The following is a 20525-nucleotide window of genomic DNA, read 5'->3' as shown; positions in this document are numbered from 1 at the left end:
GCTGTAGAAGATACGTACTTGTAAAATATGAAAATAGCCTGAAGTTAGACAGACTTACCAAAGGAGTGAAGGAATTTGCATTTGAGCTGCAGTGTGATTTTCAGGCACAGAAGCAGAAACAAGATTCAGGCAGAGACTACCTGCCATCGGTAAAATGGTTGGCCTCAGCGAATCCCTGCTCTTGGTAGTAAGAAAAGTTCTCCAGCTAGGGTGAAGACACCTTAAATCAGGATTTAATCCTTCTACTTTGTTTTTTTTCCCATGTACCATGGTTCTATAGTTTTGAGTTTCTGAGAGACCTGGTCCCACGTTGGTGATGACTGTTTTCCTTCTATCCATACAGATTCTAATGCAAAGTCATCTGTTACTTGAAGTAACAGAATGGAGACCCTTCTTTGCAACCATGACAATCACCATGCTTGTTTATTTTGTTGCCAGTGGTTGCTGTAAAAAAAAAAAAAGTGTCAATATCCTGCTTATGTGCACATTTTTACCCCAATGTAGAATATCTTAATAGGTTAGTGTACCAAAGACAAATTCAAATATTTTTTTAAGAATTCTAGTTATGAATATATTTTAAATTGTTTTCAAATCTAAAATAAGATGATTAGTGATCACAACTTTGGACCAGTCTTGTAAATATTCTCTGGTATTTCTGTATAAACTTCTCAGAGTTTGACTGAAATATCCTATTATGAGGGGCACCTGGGTGGCGCAGTCGTTAAGCGTCTGTCTTCGGCTCAGGGCGTGATCCCAGCGTTCTGGGATCGAGCCCCGCATTGGGCTCCCTGCTCTGCTGGGAGCCTGCTTCTTCCTCTCCCACTCCCCCTGCTTGTGTTCCCTCTCTCGCTGGCTGTCTCTCTCTGTCAAATAAATAAATAAAATCTTTAAAAAAAAAAAGAAATATCTTATTATGAAAGATTAAATGTTTACACTGATTATGACGAGGTGAATTATTGCAAGTGAGCAACTAACAAATCATAAGAAAGTAAAAGACTATTAATGTTGAACAGGAGAGATGAAACTGGGTAGTTTGAATTGAGTAGTTATTGCAGGGGTGTGTCAACCAGAGTGGGGTAACTTGAGCAGCTCTAACCAACAGGTGCAATGCTCTTCTGTCCCAGTCTTAGAGCCACAGTTTGTAAATAACAATCGTATTGAGCTTCTGAGCACTGGTGGGGGGTGGGGGGGTGGGGGGGGTGGGGGGGTGGGAGGGAGGCACAACAATATGTACTCTTCATGTTGGAAGTGGGGAAAGGTCCTTCTTGCCCCATTTCACCAGCTTTCAATGTGATTGGCTTTAAATTCATAATTTGAGCTCTTTCCCCAATGACAGCTGCCTGGCAGAGCAGTTGAGGGCATGGGCATTTGACCTCTGCTTGAATGGGTCCTCTGGCTCCACCATACAGTGACTGTGTGGTTTTGAAACCGTGTCTCCATTTCCATATCAAAATACATAGAGCCAAGAACGGAGCCTGCTTTGTAGAACTCAATAAAGATGAAGAGAGGTAAATAGAAACCTAGAGTATCTTATACAGAGTAAGCACTCACTAAATGTGAACTTATAGCCCAATGAAGGAAAAGATATCCTGTTATCTATGTATCATCATCACTATTCATCATCCATCTACCTTCTACCTTGTTACAAAAGGCCTTCAATGCGGACAAAGCCATTCTACCAGAAGAAAACATGTCTGTGTTCTGAGAGTTTTTAGGGTACTCAGGAATCTCAGGCAACACTTGAATTTGATGCTACCTGTCCTGCACCGTGCCCTGAAAGTGGTCTATGCACACTTCAGTGTGAAGGCCATAGAGAAATAGGAATGCCTCTTCACGAACTGAGTACATTACAATTTCTTCTCCCCGTGCAAAGCCTGGAGTTTTCCCCTCAGTGGACTGGAGTGTGTTTATTGACTGCCACCATCTGGATTTGTAAGATATCAAGTGAATCATTTCACTAGGTCTGCACTTCTCAATACAGTTTTGGGGAGGGCTGATATGACACGCGATACTAAGGGAGGAAAGTAAAATCAGAAAATACAAAAGCAGTCACATTAAAGGGTAGCTTCAGAAAGAGCTACAAGCCCAATACACGTGGAAGTTAATGAGAAGCGGACAGATGATTCTCCCTGTGACACCGTGCAACTGTATCTAGATGGATGACTTTAGATATGAAGTGAGGACGTAAAATACTGAAAGAAGAAGCAACGTTCCAAGAGAACTTTTGCGGTTGTAATGTACTTGTTTATTTTTGAGATTTTTTTTCATGGTTTGCATATTATTAACGATTCCAGATGGGTGGATTTGCCTCAGAGCCACACTATAAATCATCATCAGAGTTGGTTGTGATAGTTACTATTAATGCTTGTGTTCCGCACTAAAATGTCTTTTTTGTGCTTACTTTCTCTTCTTCCTTTGCATTCTACTGATCATCAATCACAAAAGCAGCTTGGCCATTTCTCTCTGTCTTGCCTCAGTGAACTGCGACTTCCCTTGACCGTTAACCCCTCCCTGGAATGCACACGGCCTGTACGCCTCTCTGGGCTCCTATTCACCTCTCCCAATGAGCCTCTCTTCCTGGCACTGAGCTGTAAGGCAATATGTTCCATCTGTTGAATGAAGAGCATGACACAGGCAGTTTGATATGGTTTCGGAGACCACAGCAAACCAACGATGCACAACTCACTTTTATTCCACAAGCCTGTGGGAGCCCAAAGAGATAAGAGACCTTTATGCTAGGCTGAACACAGAGCCTGGTATTCAGAAACAAATGTTTCTTCCTGAAACACTCAATATGTTTTATATTCAAGCCAGAAACATTGTGGGTTGGAATAATCTAAGGATAAATCTAATCGGAAGTTATCTTGAAATGTGTGAGCAAGCTTTTCTTTCATACACCAGCTGTTTTCTTCCCAAAGAATGTTTACTGGATGGGGGATCAGCCTGTTTATTATGCAGTAGCAAGAAAGTTTTGTGTGTTCCGAAAGAAACTACAGCCTCTCCAGGGAGGACAGAGGAAGAATGGTTCATCATGAGTTCGGAGAAATTTCGGGGGCTCTGATAATATCACATCCTCAAATATGGGAAGATTTTTCTTTACAAAGCACTTAAAAATATGTCATGACTGCTAGTTCTCCATATCAGAATGTTTGTGGCAAAATTCTTAATTGCTAAGGTACAAAAATACTTTTTTTACAAACATTTTGTAATGCTATAAAGGATTTGTGATAATTGTTAATTTTTATGATTTCTTAATTTACACATTTGATGAGAAAATTGAAGATCATTAGCTTTAAAATTAATAGGATCATTAGCTTTAAAAATCACAATAAGGGAGACATAAACCTCGGTAAAGGAAGAAATGTTATTTAATGATATTTACTTGTTCAAAACATGTCAGTTGCTCTTCAGTCAATCAAGAATCCAATTACACTTCTGGTGTGGTTGTCAAGATTCTTTATGACCAGACCTAAACCCACTTTGGTCAAATGGTACCACTTACCCATATTAAAACGTCCAAATATTTCAGCACTTTTTTTCTACTGTTCTCTCTTTGTCTGAAATTCCCTTTTCCATCAATTTTACATATTAAAATTCTAACCACCTACTGAGGATACTTTTATTAGTTAACGTATCTAAGCCTTCCTTTTTTTCATTAATTTTTTCAGCCTTCTCCTCCAGAAATAATCAGTTTAACTGTTTGGTGCTGTGAATGGAATTTGTGCTTGTGTGTGTTTCTCTCTCTCTCTCTCTTTTTTTTTTTTTTTTTGACAGTTCAGTTTGCAACTACATGAAAGCTATTTTTTTATTATAACAACTGCTTTTAGACTCTGTGCTAGATGCAATGCATGTGTTGCCTCATTCTCTCTCCATGACAATTTTTTAAGGTTAATACTATTATCTCAATTTACAAATAAGGAAACAGTTCAAGAAAGGCTAGGAATCTTGCTCAAAGGTACTCAATACTAAGTGGTCAAACTGGAATTTGAACCTGAATGTGCCCGACTTCAAAGTCAAATGTACTTCTCTGCCCTAGTTCTGTAGGTGTTTTTGTTTGTTTGTTTTTTAAGATTTTTATTAATTTATTTGAGAGCGAGGGAGAGAGGGCGCGCATGCGCGCGCACGCAGGGGGAGGGGCAGACGGAGACTCAGACTCCCTGTTGAACAGGGAGCTCGGATACCCGACTCAATCCCAGGACTCTGAGCTCCTGACCTAAGCCAAAGGCAGACGCTTCACCGACTGAGCCACCCAGGCGCCCTCTGTGGGTGCTGTCTTGAACAGGCACCAACTGCGAGGCGTGCTCTTGATCTTTCTAGACTCCATCCAGTTCTGCAGTGATATTGCCGATCGGTTTGACTGAACTAACTCAAATCTGTAAAATCTTGGCCAACTTTATTGAAAAATGGATTATAAAACTACCATTGGTTCTTTTAGATATTTGTCTCAGATCCCACAGTTGTTATATAGGAAATAACAATTCTCATACATACACACCAAATACCCAGGCATATAAGGTTTATGTGTGCATATAGGTATGTGGTATAATCTACTGATTTTCAGATAAAAGACAATTTATTCTTTTAATACCTGTCACTTACAGTTTCTCTAATTTACTGAATTCTTTATGCTAATTTTGGTAGTTAAAGCATTGAGAGATCTATGCCATTAAAATACCTAGTTATTTTGTGTATACATGTATAATTATTCAAAGAGATAAAATATTTTCCCTGGCTCTCGCCTTTCTTGCTTTCAACGTATCCTTTATTTTCAGTTAGAGTGATTTTTTCTAAAACACAAATAAGAATATAATATGTCCTTGCTCAAGGTCCTTCATGCACTCCATGACTTTCATAACAAAGTCCAAATTTGTTGGTTTAGCAATCCAAATGGTTTTTGACATGACTCCTGCTCACATCTTTAGCATTAACATCACTTTAAATACCCTTAGAATCAAGACAAACACCTTCCTGCTTCCTGAATTCACCATATTTTTGCTAGTATCTGGAGATATTTAATGAAGAAGAAGAGCTGTACACGGACATGTAGAGGAAGAGGGTGTGCGTGCTGGGTATGAGGTATTCGGATGGCATGAGCAGAGGGGGAGGCATGGGTTGCAGAGTGAAGAGGGAGAGTTTATTATAAAAGTAAATGGGACTGAGAACTAGAATCCGGAGGAAGGGTAGGTGCTGCTGTTCCCTAGTGCACAGGTCATTCCTACATTTTAGAGTGGGAAGGAGTCTGAGAAATTGAAGACAATGAAGAAAGAATAAAGAGGAGAAAGAAGGAGAAAAAAAAAAAGTAAGCTTAATGCTCTAGTAGAACTCATCTTTACAGTTTCATTCTACATTAACTGTATTTCAGCAAAAATATTCTTCTGTTAATATTACATCCACCTGACTTTATTACACTTTGGCTTCTAGGTTATATCCTCAAAGGCATACAAATCGGTTCACACTCAATATTGTGAAACAGATATTTCACACTTAATACTCAACAGTTAATAAATAAAGTTCTGGGTATTTGTACCCTTTATTCTTCTGATTAAAACATGTATCTCAGCAACAGAAAAATCACAAACCCATATTTGTATTTTTAATTGCTGAACAGTGACTCAGGTTATGGCTTTCTTTTTCTGGTAATTATTTAGTACTGTCGATAGAACATAATGGAAATACACAGTTTAAAAATATGGTAAGATATTTCTTTCCCCACATCATCTTAGCATTACATAGTGCCTAAAACTTCCCCAGGACATTTACAAAGAGCCTTGAGAGCAAGCAGGAGAAGGAAATGCTGATTCTCATCACTCTTTTGAAGTTGAGACTAAAAACAAAAGATAAGAGTCGGAAATTACTTATATCCGAGCCAGCTTCCTATCATCATTAATGAAGTTATCTTTATCTCCATGAGTTGTTTATTGTTCTGATTTAATATAAAAAGTTGATGTTTCTTAAAGACACTGTTTTCTTTTGAGGTTAGTAGAAAGTAGATAATAAACTACCCATAAACCATGAAAATGAATATATAAATCTACTGTGCAGTTTTTAGCACGCTTCAGACTTTTTATATGCCTCATGTATTGATCATGAGCTACACGTTTACTTAAACTATTTTTCTAGGCTTTGAAATTAAATTAATATGTAAAGTAGAATCCTTTAGAGGAAATTTTCCTTGGAATTATAGAAATTAAACATAGCAAGCTTTTTTATATTTTGTAATAACATATATATACACATATATATGTGTATATATATATACATAATGCAGTCAGCAATCCAAATAATATTATATTTTAAAAAGACCAGTTAATATACAGTGTTAAATTCACAGGATATTCATGAAACTCAGAGGGCAAATCTTTCAACTTATGCAAAAAGTTTGGCTTTGTTTCAGAAATTCCACCCTCGTAAATCTAACCAAATGAGTTATTAGTACATATTGGATTATCAGCTAACATTATGATAGAAATAAAGCTAAGATAAAGGCAGATTTCTTTCTTTTTTAAGATTTCTTTATTTATTTTAGAGAGAGAAAGCATGAGCAGGAGGGGCAGAGGGAGAGGGAGAGAGAATCTCAAGCAGATTCTGAGCTGATCTCATGACCCTGAGGATCACGACCTAAGCCAAAACCAAGAGTGGGTCATTCAACCAACTGCGCCACCCAGGTGCCCATAAAGACGGACTTCTTAAGTCAGCCCTGACCGCCACCGGCTTAACGCCATGCCAGCTACTCTGAGAAACATACAAAAAGTTGCAATTTTATTGAGGAGTGAAGTTTACATACAGAAAATAAGCAGAGAATACTATCGGATAGTATATCATCAGGTTCTAAATATTGTGTAATGGTTTATCAGTTCTAAAAGAACTGAGCTGAAAGAAGATGTTAAAAACTGATACCAAGTTAAAAACTGAACAGTTTCTAAATTTCTCAGTAACTGAATATGAGAGTCGGAGTCAAATTTTATCAAGTCCCTTCATTTTCAGTCTTGCCACTGTGCCCAACTGTCTTCTTTTAAAAATGAATATAAATATAAAGGGTCGTACTCATTGTGTGAAGTGTTTCTGGGTGACTTCATAGAGATTTCTTTCCAAACATCATCTTTACATTACTTAGAGCCGAAAACTTTCCCAACACATTTACAAAGAGTGTTGAGAGGGAACAGGAGAAGGAAAAGCTTGTAGGAAAATTTTAAAGTTTGAAATAATTTTTGAGGAAGAAGGAAAGAAAACTGCTTAAGGAAAACTCTGAGATTATTAAGAAGCACTAAAGCCCCAGGTGAGTTGACAATGACACATTTATGATCAGACAAATCTGTATATTTGGGAGAATTTCTCGAGAAATGCTCAGGAGCTGAGGCATGATAATATTAAAATTCTAAGTTTAGTAAGTCATATTATGTACATTTATATCCCCAGGCTCTTTAACATTCCTGGTGCTCAATGATTTTAAAATCCAATTTGTTTTTTGATTCGCCTCTTCTCCAACCACTTAAAATCCATTCACCCACTTGGAGGTCCTCAAGGAGCATCATTTTTAACCCAGGAGGGTCTCTCCCAGTTATTGTGCAGATGACATCCATCATCACTGCACACGAGACGCAATACAAAGAGAACTCTTGGAGATCTCTCACATCTCGCTCTCTCTTCTAGTCTTGCATCAGTCTTCTCTTGAGAACGTGCTGAAGAGGAAACATCTACCCAGGTGTTACAAGTGTAAAATAAGGAAAGCAAAGGGCCCTTTGCTCAGTGAAACCTCTACCCATCGGCATTGGGACAAATAAAAATCTACCATTCGATGCATATTTCTGGTCCTTTCTTACAACTCAAATACAGGAGGAAAGGACTAAAAGTAAATATGAACAGGTATCTGTACCTTTGTTCGTTCATTCGCTTGTTTTCAGATCTTTTGCCAAGAGCATATTATACAGGGAAAGAAGGATGAGATCCTAGAGTACAGCACCTATGTGTTGGGAGACACTGGGAATTGGGGGAGGAGCACAAGCGTGAGTGAGAATAGAGAAAGGCGACGGGTGCCCCACGATGCTGCGTCCACCGTGACTGCCGAAGCCACCCTCTGCCACTTCTACTGCACCTCCTCCATTCTCTAGATGGTGGCTGCTGAGATCAAAGGAAGAATTCGATCCGAGGTTTGAGGAAGATCAATGATAAGTTTTGTTTGAAGTCTGAATTTGTTCAAAGAAAAGATGAAGCCTGTGGGAGTAGCTGAAGGGGGGGCAGTTTTAGGCATTGGAAAACACAGATCAGCAGCTTAGGAAAGTGCTAAAATTTGGAGACAAATCTGGAAATCATTCACATCGAAATAATCTCTCTTGTTTGGGTGATGGACCTATGTGTTATTTCCTCATGGAATGAGAGGAATACTAAAAAAAAAAAGAAAAAGAATGTAATTTAACATAGCGATTGGGAACTCAGGTCTTGGTCTCAGAGTTTGTTGTCAGTTACCGATCTTGAAATTTCTGTCACTTTGGGCAAGATACTCAACATGTATTAGCCTCGGTGGGAGCTTTGGTAACTGGACATAATACTTATTTTAGAGAGTTTCAGTTGAGGATTAAATGGCTATTGCATGTAAAGTGCTGAGCGGATGCCTGGCTTTCACTATGCCCTCAACTGTGCCTTAATATTATTATTAATATTATCATTATTACTGTATATGTAAAAATTGGCAGGCTTGCCTTTCGCCAACTGTTGGTTTCTTAAACAACTATCAATCACAGTCTTCTCCATTGTATACATAGGATACCTGATAAAAACATAATGGCGATTTTTAATGGCTTTTTAAAAAAAATCACTAGCGTCAGGAAAAAGCACCTGGGGAATGTTAGCATATTCACTGTCTACAGGAAATTCAATTCAATGAAAAAAGGAAATCCAACATCAGTCTGGAACAACTGTCATTCTCCAAAATTGATTTTTGTGAGTGTGGAGTGATAATCTTTTACCCAAGTTTCTCAGGGTGAGGGCTTTACACGGGGGCTGTCTGATAGTTAAGTCTGTTTTAAAAGATATTTCTGTAAACATGCTAAAGTGCTTCCTGTCTCAGACGAGTTCTCGCTGAATGACACGGCATTGTACAGTGTTTGTGCCTGGAGCTTAACATGCAGGAAGCTATAGATCATTCTTAATGAATAAATCATGTGTGTTCCTGCTGTCCATTCTGCTCACGCCTTTGCAGAAGCTGAGCCCAGCGCTGTGGTAAACTCTCCAGAATTAGGACCTCCTAGGCCAGCTATTTAGTACCTCGATACAGCAGTCACAGCTGTCCCCGTCTATATTTCCTTCTTTCCTTGAAAGCCCTGAAGTACAACTTAGAAAACATTAGCCCCTAGAATGTATCTGGGGTTTTTTTTTTTCTACCAGTTTTTTTCATGTGAAGCAATAAAGCGTCCATAAAAGCAGACCATTTTTGATTAATAAAGCTAGTCTTGTTGTTCGAGGCATTGAGTTCTCAAATTATTTATTAAATTTGGGTTGAATGCCTTATAGTTAAGACTTCACTACTTGCCTTAACAATCTTGTAGGAGTGTCTACGATATTAGTAGGAAAAGGAGAAGTGAACTGAGAACCACAAAAAAAAGTAAAAGGGAAAAAATTTAGGTGCTTTATCTTTTCAAAAAACATCTAACTGACCATTCCATTTTGGAGGGAAAATAGATTATTATTAGGAATGTACAAATCAGATACATGATCAGCAGCTTATATTTGTTTTATACACAGTTATATGAATTCTATACACAGTTTTACATAAGCAGCTAAGAATAATCTCCATTTAAAGTCAGGGATATAAAATAATAACTAAACAAAATTGCTATCTTTTCATTTTAAAATAACTTTCAATGTCTACTCTTATTTTCTTCAAGTCTTATGTTTATTCAGTGTTTGTTTAGTTCCTAATTACACCAGAACCTTCTCCATTTAGCAAGTATCTATGCACTTTTGAGAATCTGGGTTTTAATACAGATTTTTTACATACAGAAATGTCCATTTAATGTACATATCTGTGAAGCAAGGACTATACTTTCTAGAGTGTATTTGGCCCATAATTATGTAATCGCTAGCCCAAGGAAACATATTAAACTAGGTAACACAGGTAAGTGAATACATCTTTACAATCTAGTGGGACAGTAACTATGATGAAGGCATTTGCAGGGTACTCCGTGAACACAGAATAGACGCAGCTGAACCACACAGACTGGCAAGGAGAATTCAGGTAGGAAAGTAATGGGATACTAGAGTGTTAGGGTTCTCATCACAAATGACCTCGTCGGTTAAATCAAAGCACTTGAATTTTGCCTAGAAAGTTAAAGGAGGCAGTAAAGGTTACTGAATACCTCACATGAGAGATATGGGGGCAGAAAAATCAGGGAGGCATTAACAGTCAAAAGATTATAAAAGATCCAAAACAAACGGTACAATCTGTTAGGTACCCTGAACCTGAGTGGGTTTGCAAAATAAAGTTTATAACATTTTCCTTTACACGTTTCAGTGTGTTTGAACTGTTTAACAATAAAATAGAGCAGATTAAAGAGAAACCACTATTGTCTTTATCAACTGCTTAAGGGTTGATTTTTTTAAAACTTTATTTTACTAGTAATAACAGTTTACAGCTAAATTAGATAATTTTGCCTGGCAGTGAAACCTATCTTATCCAATCTATTATTTTACTGTTATATAAAATAGGTCCCACTGAGGGTTGTCTAACTGTAAAATTATAGCCCTTGAGAACAAATAACTAAATCTGATTATACTAAATTTAAGTCACACTTTGTGTGCATAACCTTTTGCCAGTGGCCCACCCTCTTCAGTCAACTGTTCTAAATCTATCTTCAGCCCATCAACTTGTTTTTTCCTGCCACATAAGACAAGGGAAACTGTTTACATGTAGATGACTTATTGACAATTATTTTAATACCTCCTTGAAAATATTCTCTGTGGATGTTCGATGTCTTTATCTGAATCAAGCTTCCATCAACTTAATAACTCAAGTCCTAAGCTGGGAGGACACAGTTATATTGTGAACGCACTTTCATCTAAATGTTATCCTCACCATAAAAATAACTCTTGGAAAGTTCTTGTTCCAGAAGGCAAAAGATAATGAGCCCATGTGGAATATGTATGTTTGTTTACTTGTGCAATGGGTTATTAAGGTGAATCAGTTGAGGAATGTAACGTCAATTTTTAACACAATATGAGGTTGCTATACTTATCTCGTTTGTCACACCCAGTGATCCCATTATATTCTTTAAAAGTCTGGACACCTGAGTTTTAATAGTTTTCAGAAAGCTTTATACTATTTTGATATCTCTGATTCTGATTCTCAGGTAACAGTCTTCCTTTTTAAAAGACAAATAGAGCAGAAATGTGAAAACATTATTTAGGCATTCACTGAAGAATTCAGATCTCTTGACTTTTCATTTAATATATGCTCTCTAAAATTGGCCTCTTCTGCTTACCCCCCCTTCATTCTTCCCTTCCTTCTCCTACCGATCTTCCTGCTATTTCTTATGTTCCATAAATGAGTGATACCATATAATAATTGTCTTTCTCTGCTTGACTTATTTCACTTAGCATAATCTCCAGAAGGGGGAATGAACCATGAGAGACTATGGACTCTGGGAAAAAAACTGAGGGCTTCAGAAGGGAGGGGGGTGGGGGACTGGGATAGGCCAGTGATGGGTATTAAGGAGGGCACATATTGCATGGTGCACTGGGTGTTATACCAAATAATGAATCATGGAACACTACATCAAAAACTAAGGATATACTGTATGGTGACTAACATAACGTAATAAAAAATTATTATAAAAAATAAATAAAATAAAATTGGTCTCTTATTTGGGCAAATTTTAACAAGTTTTAAAGCATTAGGCAAGACCTCCTCTTCACTGGAGAAAAGAATATTTTGAAATTTAATGGCAATAGGTTTAATAGCAGAAAAATCCTATCGAACCCCTGAAAGCTGATGTGCTATTCTATTCACAAAGACACATTCCTAGAAAAAATAATTTTAATCATAAGGGTCTATGTTTCAGGGAAGTGCAAATACCTCAATATAAAACCTATTAGCATAACATCTGTGCAGAAAAGCAACTTTAATCCACAAATTCATGAACAACAACAAAAAATCAAGTGGTCTCCCCTTTAGAAATAGCTATTTGAGGTAGGGTTTTCAGGATGGCAAAAACTGAAAACTTGAGCCAGATGTTTTAATAACCTAGACTGATTTGGGGTCTTTGTAGTGAAACAAAACTCAGGTAAATTTTTCATGACTCAAGGTTTCATTACAAACTTTGCTGCACCCAATTACTGACAGCTGTTACTCCATCACACATCATGTTATAAATTCATACCTTCTGTTCCACAATCAAAATCAGTACCACAGGAGAGGAAATGAAAGAGAATCTACTTTACACCTAGATCCTTTTCAACCAGGGCCTTGTGGCATTATATGAATATTAATTTCCCATCAAGTAAAAGTGATATTCAGTAAGTTAATGCTCATGAGAGAAGCCATAATTTGGACGTTATTTATTATTGTAAAGTCTTGGAAATGATGAATGATGCTTTTGCCAGTGCCACGTAGAAATTAATTTCATTTCTCCTTTAAAATTGCAAATAATGTGAAAAACAATTATATATGGATGGTATCTATCCACACATATATGTATATGTACACACTCTGAAGAGAAAGTAATAATCCACCCACCTGAGACAGACAATTCAGCAAGAGAGCAAAACAGTTAAATAAGGTAGTTATAGAAACAGAGGTAGCCAGTAAACTTTTCCTACTTGTTACTTTCTTCTAGAGTCAAGTTTTTTTTTTTTTAGAGTCCTAAGGATTCTATGGTTGTTCTTAAAATGCCATGATGGGGATGAGGCTAAATGCTGAAAGTACCTATTTACATATTAAGACTCCTTGTAATACATTTGGCTTTTGTTACTAAACATGCTTGTAGTTTTGGAGAATTTGATGTGGAAATTTAATTGCCTTTGCAGCATCAAAAACCCACTGGCTGTGGTCCACCTTGAGGTGTTAATGCACAGAGGACACACAATGTTCTGTGCTGAGAGTAGAAGCAATAATCATGCTAAACAATGCACATTCAAATAAATCATTGTATTATAAAGTGAATTATCTGGCAGTTTTACGCTTTTCTAGGCTTATCTTGGTGTCAAAGCATAGACTAGAGGCCTTCCTGACATCCAAACAAAGCCTCTGCAATAATCCTAGGTAATATAACATAGGAGTAGTGAATATCAAGGAGTCCAAGAAAGCCATCCCACAGATTCCAAACTATGGGGTCAGTATTACCCCAGGGAGTCTTCAACACTCTGAGAGAGAACACTGCCCCTCGATGAAATGTGTCCTTGCTGGAGCCAGATAGAATCTGCTGTCTGCAGCCCTCAGTTTTAAGGAAAGAGCTATTGTAATAAAGAGGGCCATACTGTTTTCAAATAACTGAAAACAGCTTTTCTTTGCTTCAGTCCACGGATGTTGTCAAAGAAATAAGCTTCTTGTGGGACCAGCGATGACACTGCCTTGTGAGCTGGAGTTTTATACTGCTGTTTGTGTTACTAGTGAAAGTCTGCATGCGGGACTCATCTTTCTCCTTGTCTGTCCCCCCAGTTAAACTCTGACAGTGTCCTCCAGCAGGGATGCGAGCTCTTTAGGTAACCACAAGTCTGATAGCTGATATTGCGACCAAACCAACGACGATGTAGGACAGATATCGCAGCCCTTCCGAAACTCTGCAGTTCTAAGCAGAAAGCTACATACAGGCATGAAATGCTTCTTTATGTACTGTGCTGAGTTTACCAGAACATCACTCTGGGTAAATCAAACTTTAAAACATTTTGTTCCTGCTGCTTCAAACAATCTTTTTTTTTTTTTAAATCATATCAGTGTTATAGATATGAGTGACGTTGTCTAGGTTAGAACAAAATAATTTTCTTGGGATGAAGTTAAGCCATGTCTATTTCTGTGATAGGTAATTCTTCTCAATTCATCTAAGAAAATATTAGCTATGTGATCTATGCCCTTTCTTGAGGAAACACTTTCCAGTAAATCCGTAGCCATGCAAGTACAAATAGGGTACCTCTTCAGAAATCAGATTTCAGGTATAATCCATAATTATCTGATCATAGTTGTGTGAAACAACCAAATACCATTAAAGGGCAAATAGACAATGTTTGGAACAAGGGATCATTTGAATATGGGCATGATAAGCAATCTTGTATGATAGGGCTTATTTGTAAAAGGTAAATGACTTTCAGACAAGTTTTTTTGATACTCGGCTCCTACTATGTAGTAAAATTACATGCGAAATTGTTTAAAGTTCAGTTATTATGGGCCCCACCCCAGACTTACAGAAGCAGAAATCTTTTGAGTTTTAAAATACTACTCCAGTGATTTTGATGTACAGCCAAATTTGGGGATCCAATGACCAAACACCAAATGTGGAAGCTAATCTTATTTCTATCAAAACTAGGTGAATTAAAAACAGTTCTCATCACAATCCTGGAAAATATTTCCTAAGAGAATTGCAGACATGCCTGTGCCAGACACATTTTGTACTAGAGTAGTTGTACCTCCTGTGTTTCTGGCATGTATATGGACTTAAATTAGAACAATTAGGAGAATAATTGCATTTTGGATTTAAAACATGAATTTTTTTCAACCACAGAAAAATAAAAATGTATCATCAATAAGTAAAGCAGTTCAAATAACACTAATAAGCATTGACATTTATGGAATGTTTACTTTCTGTCAATAATACACTCAAAGGATATCAAGGGTCAGAGTTGGCCACAAAGGAGATCCAGAAAAATAGCAAAAAGGAATCTGGATTAGTCCAAATAAAAACTATTACATTAGCTATTCCTGGTTGCACACTTCATTTTTTTTTTTAAGATTTTATTTATTCATTTGACAGAGATAGAGACAGCCAGCGAGAGAGGGAACACAAGCAGGGGGAGTGGGAGAGGAAGAAGCAGGCTCATAGCGGAGGAGCCTGATGTGGGGCTCGATCCCATAACGCCGGGATCACGCCCTGAACCGAAGGCAGACGCTTAACCGCTGTGCCACCCAGGCACCCCTGCACACTTCATTTTTTTAAGTTTATTAGTGAAATGTTGTTTAACAATAGAACTATGCTGCAGGATTCTGTGTGTTTTTTTTTAATAGTTCCTGTATATTTACATTAGTTCTAAGTATGGCGTACTCATGCTTGATTAGCTGAGCATCCTTATAAATTACCAAGAACTCTAACAGGTCATTATTAAAGAGAATTATCTAACTATAGTGAACTTCTCTGACATTTAAATCATATATAGATAACCAGATATATAAAATCAGATAAGCATGTTCTTATAAAATGGTTTCTGAACAGTGTGCATTATCAATCAGTGTGCTGTATTTTATATAAATAAAGGTACCTTAGTGTTTCCCCAGGAGCAGTTGGATTTCCAACTGTTCCCTTCTATCCCTCAGAAATCTCAAGCATTTTGAAATGGTTCTTGTTTCCTCTCATGCATACTTCCAATAGGATTACTAACAACCACAGCCCATATGTCTCATGTTTAGAAAGTACAGGTAGATGCATTTACCATTATATCATTATTTTCATAATACTGCAAATAAATAAGGAATGACAAAGAGGATGATGACAATGTTGAGGACAACAATGATGATGATTGCCAAAAGGACAGGGAGAGAGGGAGGAAGAAGAAAAGGGTGATGAGGGAGAAGAGAATCAAAACTTTAAAAATTTATTTATTGATTGGTTATTATGACCTAGGTTCAAAGCCAAGCATTTTATATAATCCATCAAGTAGGCCCTGCAGATTCCCACTGCCATATGCAGAATTGTTTATATAATTTGCTCTAATCATAAACAACAACAAAAAGAATGCTAGATGTCAAACCCAGATCTTCCCGACTCTCCAGAGTAAGTTATGAGAACTACATGCTCTTGGAAAAATTGATGAATAGAAGCAGAAAGTCTAGTTTGAAAAATCATATAGCAATAAATTCAGGAATGGAATTCTAGATATTTGCAAAAATGTTCTTCTTCCATGACATTTAATGACAAAGTAAACTGATTGTAATACTTGATAAATACTTATTTAACTACATTTTCAGAAGAGGTGTGTGTCTACTTGATTGAAATTTTTATTCCATGAATAAAAAGATACTGTATTTTGTTTTCTCATCATATAATGTCATGAACAAAAATATTGTACTTAATGTGTTTTCATCATGTAGTGTTAAAAGTGTTAACACTAAAAACAAGACTATCAAGACCAAGATCTTATCAAGTTGTGTCAAAAAGCTTTACAATTCAAAATTAAGAATGTGAATATTATCAATATTACAGCCTACTGAGTTATGATCTTAATTTAAAAAAAGTACTGGTATTTAAATTTTTAAAATACCCTAGAGGAAGTCATTATGAAGTTTTATGTTTATTTATATCTGAAAAGTTAGATATACTTATTAGGCATGCATTTAACATATATTTAAAAAAAAAGAGAGATCCGGATCCTTTTAAGAAATCTATTTTTCCAAAGAACACCTCTTTAAGACAGAGATGTTTTCTCCCCCAACACCCCTTCAAATAGTTCTAGTACGGTATCATTAAAAAGTAAATGAACTGGGGCACCTGGATGGCTCAGTCGGCTAAGTGTCTGCCTTCCGCTCAGGACATGATCCCAGGGTCCTGTGATCAAGGCCCGCATTGGCCTCCCTGCTCAGTGGGGAGCCTGCTTCTCCTTCTCCCTCTGCTGTTCCCTCAGCTTGTGCTTTCTCTCACTCTCTTTCTCCCACTCTCAGTCAAATAAATAAATAAAATCGTAAAAAAATGGGCTTTATGTTCAAACATTTTTATTTCTTGACTTCCATTTTAAAAAATCCCAATTATATTGTCCTTCCCTTAGAGTCCACAGATACACATTTTGGATGTGCTGCCTGGAGATGAAGCAAGTGCCGTCAAGTTTCCTAACCTGGGTTTTACTTCCTTCAGGATGAGAAATAGAAGTACATAATTTGGCAGAGAGCAACGTGATTATCCTGTTGCCTAAGAGGCAAATGTTTTAGTGATGTGCAAAATAAAAAATCATTACAAATTCCAAGTGATATGTGATGCTGCTCTAAATGTGGGAGGTAAGAATGTCTGGGGAAAAGGAATTGTTTGTGGAGCATGGGTGGGTCTGAATGAGGGGGACTTTGTTCCAGAAAACTAAGGTGGACAGATGGAGTTTGGGTTTGGAGCATGACTTAGATAGGAATGTGCATCCAGAAAAACCCACTGCCCCTCTATTTTTTCATTTTCTTGATTCACCCCCTAACTTTGTTTTCTGTGTGCCTTTTTTTGTATGTGTTTCACTCCAGGCCTTTTCTTTGAACCATTTTTTAAAACAATTATGCCTTTACATATCTTGATTACTTTTTCAAAATACAAGCACAAACTGAAGTGCCTCTTATTTATACATATAGAAGTGCTATTAAACTATGAAAGATCCAAGTGGCAGAATACTGCAGCCTGGACCAGCTGGAGAGCTTAATCTTGTTGTAGGTTTTATTCAGAGTTGGCAGATTTTAGGGTCAACTTTGATAAATGAGTCTGTTCTGAACAATATATCCAAAGTGGTATATGTAACCTCTCAAATCCCAAGAGACATATCTAGCATGTAGTATTTTTTTCACCTTACAGTAACTAATCTACACACCAGAATTATTAGAACACTGGCAACCTTACAGAGGCATCAGTTTCCAGGATTTATCTCCCTATTCATAAATATAACTTACAAAGTCATCCATGACAACTGGTAATTCTGAATCGTCAAGTCCTACTGGAATGATATTACTGCTTAGTGTTTGAAAGATCCATAAATGCATACTATGTCCTGGGATCTGTGTTGATTTGCAACTGGAGTAAACAGCTGATTAAGTTTATAATAACTGTCTGGCATATGCTAAGAATAATCATTACCTGTACTAGCCAATAGTCTATTTAAATGAGAGTGTAATAGGAACCCTAACTCTTGCATCTTTTAAAATTTTAATGAAGTCATTAATCATTGATTCCCCCAAGAGTATCATATTGCTTTTAGCTTACAATTTTGAAAGGTAGGGTAAATTCCAGGAACTTTCAGTGGTCAAAATTGCTCTCATCCCATGAATTGGAAAGGCAAAATGGGGACTGTGCCAGTTACTAAAATATCTATTTTAGAGAAGTTTTTGTTTCTGACCTATATGTGTGGCTAATACACAATTAATAGGACTGGGTTTATCCTCCTAGATAAGAGAAACAATTGAACAAAATAAATAAAACAATGCTTTTCAAGATATTTGGCATGAGGCAACTGAAAATAGAGATTTTTGAGATAGAGAAAACAAATGAGTGAACCCTAAAATGGCCTAAGTTTACTTATTTGAGGGAACTTCCAGGTTGCAGAGTGAGGAGGAGAAACCCAGGTAGAGTAGGCAGACTTCCTGAGTTGAGAAGACAGATCTAATAGTCCAGGGAAAGCAAGGTAGCCAGATTTCATTAGAGTATTGGCAAACTTCACAGAGAGAGAATTCTAGAGATCTGTAGAGGGATCCCTCAAGTGTTCATCAGAGTACTGATTAGTGCAAGCATGTGAAAAACTACCTGAGGCTTGGAAATGAACCACCTAGAAGGATTAGAATACAGTAACTTGAGCTCACCCAGGGCTCGGAATAAACTCTACTTCCATTAGCCAGATTGGAAACCCTCGTAATTCACTGAACATTTGGTAGTGTATTCAGAGAAATCTTGTCTCAGTGTTGGGGAATAATTAGCTATAGACAGAGCTCTGCTCCAGACCTTACCAAATCTTAAATATAAGGCTCTATAGTCTCAAACTAGATCTTAGTATCATAAATGTGTCCAAGAACAAAGATTAAGAATATAGGATTACAAAAATATCCAACACCCAACAAGGTAAAATTAACAATGCCTGATGTCCAATAAAAAATTATCAGGCATGCAAACAGGCAGGAAAATGCAATCCATAATGAGGAGAAAATGAAATCAATTGAAACTGACCCAGATGTTAGAATTGGCAGACAAGAACATTAAAACAGTTATTACAACTGTATTCCATATGTTCAAAAAAGCTAGAGGAAAAAATGAATATGTAAGTAGTGACAGAAAAGACATAAAAATATAGCCAAGCTTCTAGAGGTGAAAACTACAGTGTCTGGGATGAAAAATGCATTGGATATTATTAACAGCAACTATGCATTGCAGAAGAAATGATCAGTGAAATCAAAGACACAGCAAAAGAAATTATGCAAAATGAAACACACAGGGAAAAATATATAACTAATGAATGAACGGTACATTAGTGAGCTTTGGGACAAATTAAAATATAATTGCAATTGGAAGCATGAAGTTTGGCTGAGATGGGGAAAGGGAAGTGGCAGGAAAGAATATCTGAAGAAATAATGACATAAAAATTTCCAGATTGATTAAACTATCCCAAAATTTTAACAGTTCCAAAAATCTCTACTAACTCCAAGCACATTGCAGAAATACAGTCCAGCTAAGTGAAATGTTGAAGCATCAGTTACTAAATCATCTTAGCACCATTAGTTAATGATTTGAACACTGAGTTCTTCAGATACTAAACTTTATCCTAATAGTTTCTAAGGAGCAGTTAAAAGCCTTACAATAAGTAGATAGTAATGTTAAGATTAGAATTAACATTTTGGGGACACAATTATACCTGTAAAAATGTCATCAGTCTTTATTACAAGTAGAATATTTGATTGAAAATGTTTCAGAACAGGTGTTGAATATATAATTTCAAAAATCAAGGTAAATTATAATTAAATTGGACCAAAGCAGTGATAAAGAGAAAATCTTAAAAGTAGACAGAGGGAAAAATTCATTATGTTTAGAAGAACAAAGACAGTTTGCTAGAAACAATGCAAATAATAAAACAGTTGGGAAGGGAAGATGACAGTGGAATAGGAGGACCCCAGATTATCTTGTCCCACAAATACAACTTGACAACTACCAAATCATCCTAAATACCCCAAAAATCTATCTGAAGACCAGCAGAACAAACTTGCAACTAAAGGTAGGGAAGAGGCCACATGGAAGAACGTAGGAAGTGCAGAGATGCAGTTTGGGAGAGAAATAGATCATAGCCCCTGTGGTAGCAAGGGAGCCACAGTCACAGAGAAGGGTGAGAGACAGACTAGTACACGGGTGAGCTCATGGAGAAAACAAATCCTCATAGCAATTGGCTTGGAAAGTGAGAAAGGGTCCAAATTTTGTGAGTTCTTGCAAGCAGCGGGGCTTAAAGCCTGGAGTTTTAAAAGATCAGCAAACTTGGCTCTGGGAGAACTCAGAGGACATTGGGGCTGCTCTTGGAGAAAAAGCAGGGCAAACAGCATGCAGATATACAGTGTGGAAACAGTGAGCTGAAGAGCACTGGGGCACACAGTGGGGAGGTCAGTTGATCACTACAGA

Source organism: Ursus americanus, chromosome 10 (assembly GCF_024610735.1).
Source record: "Ursus americanus isolate L20-20 chromosome 10, mUrsAme1.1.p, whole genome shotgun sequence".
NCBI classification, from domain to species: domain Eukaryota; kingdom Metazoa; phylum Chordata; class Mammalia; order Carnivora; family Ursidae; genus Ursus; species Ursus americanus.
Note: the sequence above shows the minus strand (reverse complement) of the source record.